At 46.1% G+C, this 7911-nt stretch overlaps 2 non-coding genes across 2 annotated transcripts; both read right to left on the bottom strand.

Moving 5' to 3' along the window:
• Positions 1-6350: 6350 nt before the first annotated feature.
• On the bottom strand, positions 6351-6423 carry trnak-cuu (transfer RNA lysine (anticodon CUU)). Its single transcript has one exon. It is a non-coding gene; the product is annotated as a tRNA-Lys (tRNA).
• Positions 6424-7192: 769 nt separating this feature from the next.
• Positions 7193-7266, bottom strand: trnai-aau (transfer RNA isoleucine (anticodon AAU)). Its single transcript has one exon. It is a non-coding gene; the product is annotated as a tRNA-Ile (tRNA).
• Positions 7267-7911: the final 645 nt, after the last annotated feature.

Below are 7911 nucleotides of genomic sequence, written 5' to 3'. Positions count from 1 at the left end.
TCCAAAATGCACGCACGCACTGGCCCATGATCACCAGTCACACTCTCCTTCCAATCTCACACACATCGCTTTGGTTTGAAATCGTGTATGTTTTCACAATGGGATTTAATTTGAAGAAAGCAGTGCTGTAACAACCCGGGGATATTGAAGAGATGCAGTACAAGAAGATACATAAAAGGCAAATGATAACAATGACTGTTCTCACACTGTGAGCTACAGTTAAAGGCTGACAACATTTAAAGTCTCATGCAGCAGGTCCGGGTCCAAATCTTTCACGTGGCATCTCCTTCTGTTTCTGTCACTTCTTTTCCTCCACGCAGAGTGGATTTGGAATTCCTGTGCGGCTGCATTGCGCATTTTCCAGATCTGCTTCGAGCGCAATTCACTCCAGTTCATCAATTGCACACATTAGTTTGATCAAGGGGAGAGGACACCTTTTCACAGACAAGGGCTGTTCATCCTATTGTTTTTCTAGCAGAGTAGGGCAGATCATCAAAGTAACCGGATTGGGTGAACTGTCCGTACAGGTGCCTGGTGGGCTCGTGGTTATTATTCGGCGTTCACACCAAAATAATTAATTACATGAAACCAAATAAACTCGACGAAAAGAGGAATATTTCTGTAAACACCATTAACCAGCCTATAACATTCTGTTGCAGACTGAAAGAGACGCCAACGTGGTTACCGAGTGACAGTCACAAGTTTAATAATGATTTGTTTTGTATGTGAAACGCTTTTCAGACTGCATTTTAGGAGACTGGTTGTACAGCTTGCTGGAGTAAAACATGCCACAATGTCGTGATCGCCGGTTTGATTCCTGTATGGGTTGATAAGGGGCTTTGTTTTGGGTATTCGTAATTTTAAAATCCAAGCTTTACAATCAGATCCACAGACAAATTCACGGGACAATTTTATTGAATAACATCCATTGTAACTTTACCCCTGGGCCGGAGAAACAAGTCTTTCTTTTTCTTTTTCTTTCTCCGGTTTGCAGAGAAACGTTTAACTCGCGGCCTGTTCCCATTAATGATCATCAGCAACAACAGAAAGACCGCCCGAGATGTGGCAAAAGGATCAGTTTAGAACAAATGCATCAAATCAAATGGTCACCCGGCACCAAGAGAGGAAAATCCAAGAGGAAAAGGCAGAAGGTAACCGAGAAATAAAAACCAAATGCAGACGATATAAATATTTCCCATCGTTGATGTCTCTCTGTTCCATCCCCAATCCTTCAGTGGCGGGGATAAAATTTCACTGCAAATAAATGCGAGAATCGACCCAAAGAAGAAGAAACTAAATAACCAAAAACAGCCAAACACTGGATGACACCAAAGACCTTTAAGTTTTCAGTCCAATGCAACCGCGACTGAGCTATTGGGACACCAAAGCAAATGCAACTTTTCGCCATTGTCTTGCAAGAAAATATCACCCCAGCGACGCCTTACTGTTCATTACTGCACTTCATATAAAACATCACACTCATATATCCCCAACCACAGTCCATAGATAAACACCACACTCATATATACACATCCACTGTTCAAGATATAAACACCGCACTCATACACACAACAACAGTTCATATATAAACATCGAACTTATATATACACACCCACAGTTCATATGTAAACATCACACTCATAAAAACACACCCACAGTTCATATATAAACATCGCACTCATATATACACACCCACAGTTCATATGTCAATACTGCACTCATATATACACACCCACAGTTCATATATAAACATCGCACGCACATATACATACCCACAGTTCATATATAAACATCGCACTCATATATACACACCCACAGTTCATATACAAACATCGCACTCACATAGACACACCCACAGTTCAAATACAAACATCGCACTCACATAGACACACCCACAGTTCATATATAAACATCGCACTCATATATGCACACCCACAGTTCATATATCAATACTGCACTCATATATACACATCCACTGTTCGTATATAAACATCTCACTCAAAGACACTCACCCACAGTTCATATTTAAACATCGCACACCTATATATGCAACGACAGTTCATATATAAACATCGCACCCACATATACAAATCCACAGTCCATACATCAACATCGCACTCATATATACATACCCACATTTCATATATAAACATCGCACGCATAAATAAACACCCACAGTTCATATATAAACATTGCATTCATATACACTCACCCACAGCTCATATATAAATAGCGCATTCATTGATAGTCACCCACAGCTTATATATTAAAATCGCATTTTTTTTATTCGTGCATGCGATGTGGGCGTCGCTGGCGAGGCCAGCATTTATTGCCCATGCCTAATTGGCCTTCCAGAACTGCTGCAGTCCGTGCGGAGAAGCTTCTCCCACACTGCTGTTAGGAAGGGAGTTCCAGGATTTTGAACCAGCGACGATGAAGGAACGGCGATATATTTCCAAGTCGGGATGGTGTGTGACTTGGCGGGGAACGTGCAGGTGGTCTTGTTCCCATGTGCCTGCTGCCCTTGTCCTTCTAGGTGGTAGAGGTCGCGGGTTTGGGAGGTGCTGTCGAAGAAGCCTTGGCGAGTTGCTGCACTGCATCCTGTGGATGGTAAACACTGCAGCCACTGTGCGCCGGTGGTGAAGGGAGTGAATGTTTAGGGTGGTGGATGGGGTGCCAATCAAGCGGGCTGCTTTGTCCTGGATGGTGTCGAGCTTCTTATGTGTTGTTGAGCTGCACTCATCCAGGCGAGTGGAGAGTATTCCATCACACTCCTGACTTGTGACTTGCAGATGGCAGAAAGGCTTTGGGGGGTCAGGAGGTGAGTCACTCGCCGCACAATATCTAGCCTCTGACCTGCTCTTGCAGCCACAGTATTTATATGGATGGTCCAGTTAAGTTTCTGGTCAATGGTGAGCCCCAGGATGTTGATGGTGGGTGATTCGGCGATGGTAATGCCGTTGAATGTCAAGGGCAGGTGGTTAGACTGTCGCTTGTAGGAGATGGTCATTGCCTGGCCCTTGTCTGGCGCCAATGTTACTTGCCACTGATGAGCCCAAGCCTGGGTGTTGTCCAGGTCTTGCTGCATGCCGGCTCGGACTGCTTCGTTATTTGAGGGGTTACGAATGGAACTGAACACTTTGCAATCATCAGCGAACATCCCCATTTCTGACCTGATGATGGAGGGGAGGTCATTGATGAAGCAGCTGAAGATGGTTGGGCCGAGGACACTGCCCTGAGGAACTCCTGCAGCAATGTCCTGGGGCTGAGATGTTTGGCCTCCAACAACCACTACAATCTTCCTTTTTGCTAAGTATGACACCAGCCACTGGAGAGTTTACCCCCTGATTCCCATTGACTTCAATTTTACTGGAGCTCCTTGGTGCCACACTCGGTCAAATGCTGCCTTGAAATGAAGGGCAGTCACTCTCACCTCACCTCTGGAATTCAGCTCTTTTGTCCATGTTTGGACCAAGGCTGTAATGAGGTCTGGAGCAGAGTGGTGCTGGCGGACCCCAAACAGAGCATCGGTGAGCAGGTTATTGGTGAGTAAGTGCCGCTTGATAGCACTGTCGACGACACCTTCCATCACTTTGCTGATGATTGATAGGAGACTGATGGGGCGGTAATTGGCCGGATTTGATTTGTCCTGCTTTTTGTGGACAGGACATACCTGGGCAATTTTCCTCGTTGTCGGGTAGATGCCAGTGTTGTAGCTGTACTGGAACAGTTTGGCTAGAGGCGCAGCTCGTTCTGGAGCACAAGTCTTCAGCACTATAGCTGGGATGTTGTTGGGGCCCATAGCCTTTGCTGTATCCAGTGCACTCAGCCGTTTCTTGATATCACGTGGAGTGATTCGAATTGGCTGAAGACTGGCTTCTGTGATGGTGGAGATATCTGGAGGAAGCTGAGATGGATCATCCACTCGGCACTTCTTCCTGAAGATGGTTGCAAACGCTTCAGCCTTGTCTTTTGCACTTACGTGCTGGATTCTGCCATCATTGAGGATGGGGATGTTTACACAGCCTCCTCCTCCCGTTAGTTGTTTAATTGTCCACCACCATTCACGACTGGATGTGGCAGGACTGCAGAGCTTTAATGTGATCCGTTGGTTGTGGATTCGCTGAGCTCTGTCTATGGCATGTTGCTTCCGCTGTTTAGCATGCATGTAGTCCTGAATTGTAGCTTCACTAGTTTGGAACCTAATTTTTAGGTACGCCTGGTGCTGTTCCTGGCATGCTCTTATGCACTCCACATTGAACCAGGGTTGATCCCCTGGCTTGTTTATTAATGGTAGAGTGAGGAATATGCCGGGCCAAGATATTACAGATTATGCTGGAATACGATTCTGCTGCTGTTGATGGCCCGCAACACCTCATGGATGCCCAGTTTTGAGCTGCTAGACCTGTTCTGAATCTATCCCATTTAGCACGGTGGTAGTGCCACACAACACGTTGGATGGTATCCTCAGTGCGAAGACGGGACTTCATCTCCACGAGGACGGTGCGGTGGTCACTCCTACCAATACTGTCATGGACAGATGCATTTGCGACAGGTAGATTGGTGACGACGAGGTCAAGTAACTTTTTCCCTCGTGTTGGTTCTCTCACCATCTGCCGCAGTTCCAGTCTGGCAGCTGTGTCCTTCGGGCCTCGGCCAGCTCAGTCAGCAGTGATACGACCGAGCCACTCTTGGTGATGGACATTGAAGTCCTCCATCTAGAGTACATCCTGTGCCCTTGCTACCCTCAGTGCTTCCCCCAAGTGGTGTTCAACATGGAGGAGGATTGATACATCAGCTGAGGGAGGGCGGTTGGTGGTAATCTGCAGGAGCTTTTCTTGCACTTGTTTGACCTGATGCCATGAGATTTCCTGGGGTCCAGAGTCAATGTTGAGGACTCCCAGGGCCACTCCCTCCTGACTGTATATCACTGCACCGCCACCTCTGGTCGGTCTGTCCTGCCGGTGGGACAGGACATGCAAAGGGATGGTGATGGAAGAATCTTGGACGTTGGCTGAAAGGTATGATTCTGTAAGTATGGCTATGTCAGGCTGTTGCTTGACTAGTCAGTGGGACAGCTCTCCCAATTTTGGCACAAGTCCCCAGATGTTAGTGAGGAGGACTTTGCAGGGTCGACTGGGCTTGGTTTGCCTTTGTCGTGTCTGGTGCCTAGCGGTCCGATGCCGGGTGGTCCGTCCGGTTTTATTCTTATTATGACTTTTATTAGCGAGATTTTACAACTGAGTGGCTTGCTAGGCCTTTTCAGAGGGCAATTAAGAATCAACCACATTGCTGTGGCTCATTTATACTCACTCACAGTTCACATATAAACATCGCATTCATATATACTCACCCACAGTTCATATATAAACATCGCACTCATATTTTTACACCCACAGTTCACATATAAATATCGCTCTCATATATAAAATCATTCGGTTTATAAAGCAACAGCGCGCTCATACACCCACACCCAGTTTATAGTAGCAGATCGGTACCGATCGCCGATAGAGCTCTCAGATTCCGAGAGTCCGAAGGAGCAGCGACCGAACAAATTCTGGATCTCATCCTTAACACAGACCGGTCGATCCACCTGTAAAATTACATCGCACTTGGATATCAGGGAGGGTAATGGTTTCTGAGAATGTATCAGGGAGCCTAATGGCTTCTTAGTGGCGATCCATCGGGGCAAGGGGATCTCAGAGAGGGGAAGGGACTGTCAGAGCGTATCAGAGAGTGTAAGGGGATCTCAGAGCGGGGAAGGGATAGTCAGATGTCATCAGAAAGTGTCAGGGGGCTCAGAGAAGGGAAGGGACTGTCAGAGGGCATCGGAGAGTACATTAAGAACTGAGAGAGGGGAAGGACTGCCGAGTCTGAGAGAGTGTAAGGGGGCTCAGGGCAGATCTGTGTAAGGGGCACTCAGTGGGTATGAGAGAAGGTAAAGAACGCTGACAAGGTTCAAAGATGATCATGGACTCTCTGAGGTCAGAGACAGAGTGTATCAGAGAAGTTAAGGAGCTCAGCGAGAATCAAAGAGGGTAAGGGGGGCTCAGGATGTATCAGAGAGGCGAATGGATCCAGAGATTTCATCTTCTAAATATTACAATTTCGAACCTTCAACATTTTTGATAACAGCAATAAATGAAGCCGATTGAACCGATAATCTGCCGTGTCCCATCTGGAGGGAATGAGAAGGTCGAATCGGGAGGGACCGGATATTTGGCAACGCTCAAGGTTTCATTTCACACAGCTCAGTGTTGTGTCTGTTTTTTAACTGGATTTCATGAACTCGAGAAAAGAGGTTGCAATTTGAAAATTTTATTCCCCATTGTGAAAAATAGAACACATATCGCCCAACGTGGGGCTCGAACCCACGACCCTGAGATTAAGAGTCTCATGCTCTACCGACTGAGCTAGCCGGGCTGGTTGCTAAAATTCTTCCCATTCTATTATTGTAGAGAGACAGCTGTTGGCTTTGCTGCAGGGGTTCAGTTCGTTCTGCAATCTCAGGGTTTCTCCTTCTGTGCACCTGATTTTCATTCTGGAGTCAGTCTGATGCCTTTTGCACGTCATTCAGCACCACGCTGAGCTGAAAAGGAACATCGGAACAGGAGAGGGCCATTCAGCCCCTCTTCCTGCTGTGCCATTCAATTCGATCATGACGTGATCTGCAACTCAACTCTCCTTCCCCGCCTTGGACACATATCCCTTGGAACCCAAACCTAGAAATGATCTATCAATATCAGTCTTGAAAATTTGAATTGAGCCACAATCCACATCCTTTTGGCCGAGGGAGTTCCAGCTTTCGGCCGTATTTTGTTTGCAAAGTAATTCCTGATTTCTTGCCTGATTGGTCTGTCTCCAATTTCAAGATTAAAACCCCTCATTATGGATTCCGCCAACATCGAGAGAGATGACACAAAGATAGACAGAATTATAAGCAGTGTGGATGGAAGAATGAGATTACAGAGAGATATGACGAGATTAAGTGAATGGGCAAAACTGGGGCAAATGGATTTCAACGTAAGCAAGTTTGAGGCCGTCCACTTTGGACCTCAAAAAGATAGATCAGAAAATATATCAATGGATGTCACTCGACAAAATTAACCTGATGACATTTTGTGTGGATTCGCTTGTTTCGAAAGTCTGCCAAACTTTTAAAAGTTAACAAAATATTGCAATAGAAACCATACGGCCCGTACGGGGATCGAACCCGCAAACTTGGCGTTATTAGCACCACGCTCTAACCAACTGAGCTAACCGGCCATGTATACATCTTAGCTTTATGGGCTTACCCGCGTGTTGGGTAGTTTCTGTTTATTTTTACAACAGCTAACAGGGTTTTACAACGAATATTGAATAAACCACATCACTTAAACATTGTTACTTGTTTCTGTATATACTGTCGAGGATGTAGATCAAAATTAACGAACAAAGAGCACATTAATGTAACAAATTAAATTCCGATCAATATTATTTTACTAACAATGAACAGCCCATCCATAAAACACTGCCCCGCTATAAAACCTGTGGACAGGACCCTGAGCTACTGTGAAAATGATATCACCGCAACGTGATTCGATCACGCTGCCTTTTGACGTTGAGTCAGATGTCTGTCTCTCTATCTGTCTGTCTGTTTATCCGTCTGATTGGGTCTCGGCCTTATTCTCAGGCCAGGCTTTTTGTTTGCTGGCTGCAGGCCTCGCTCCCCGACTGACTGAACAACTACCGAGCCGTGTGTCAGAATCAATGACTGTGACTGACTGTCTGCCCATTTATGGCCACATTTCTGAGTTCCTGCCATCGCTCTGTGTCGCAGGCCTGTCTCTGTCCCTTAGGATCAAAACACACCCACAAGCTTCACGACTGAACGCAGGTTTGGTCAGTCTGTCCTCGCAGGTCCTTCGGAAG

The sequence above is a fragment of the Heptranchias perlo genome, chromosome 20 (assembly GCF_035084215.1).
Source record: "Heptranchias perlo isolate sHepPer1 chromosome 20, sHepPer1.hap1, whole genome shotgun sequence".
Classification (NCBI taxonomy): Eukaryota; Metazoa; Chordata; class Chondrichthyes; order Hexanchiformes; family Hexanchidae; genus Heptranchias; species Heptranchias perlo.
The sequence above is the reverse complement of the archived record's forward strand: the minus strand, read 5'-3'. Positions and strand labels throughout refer to the sequence as shown.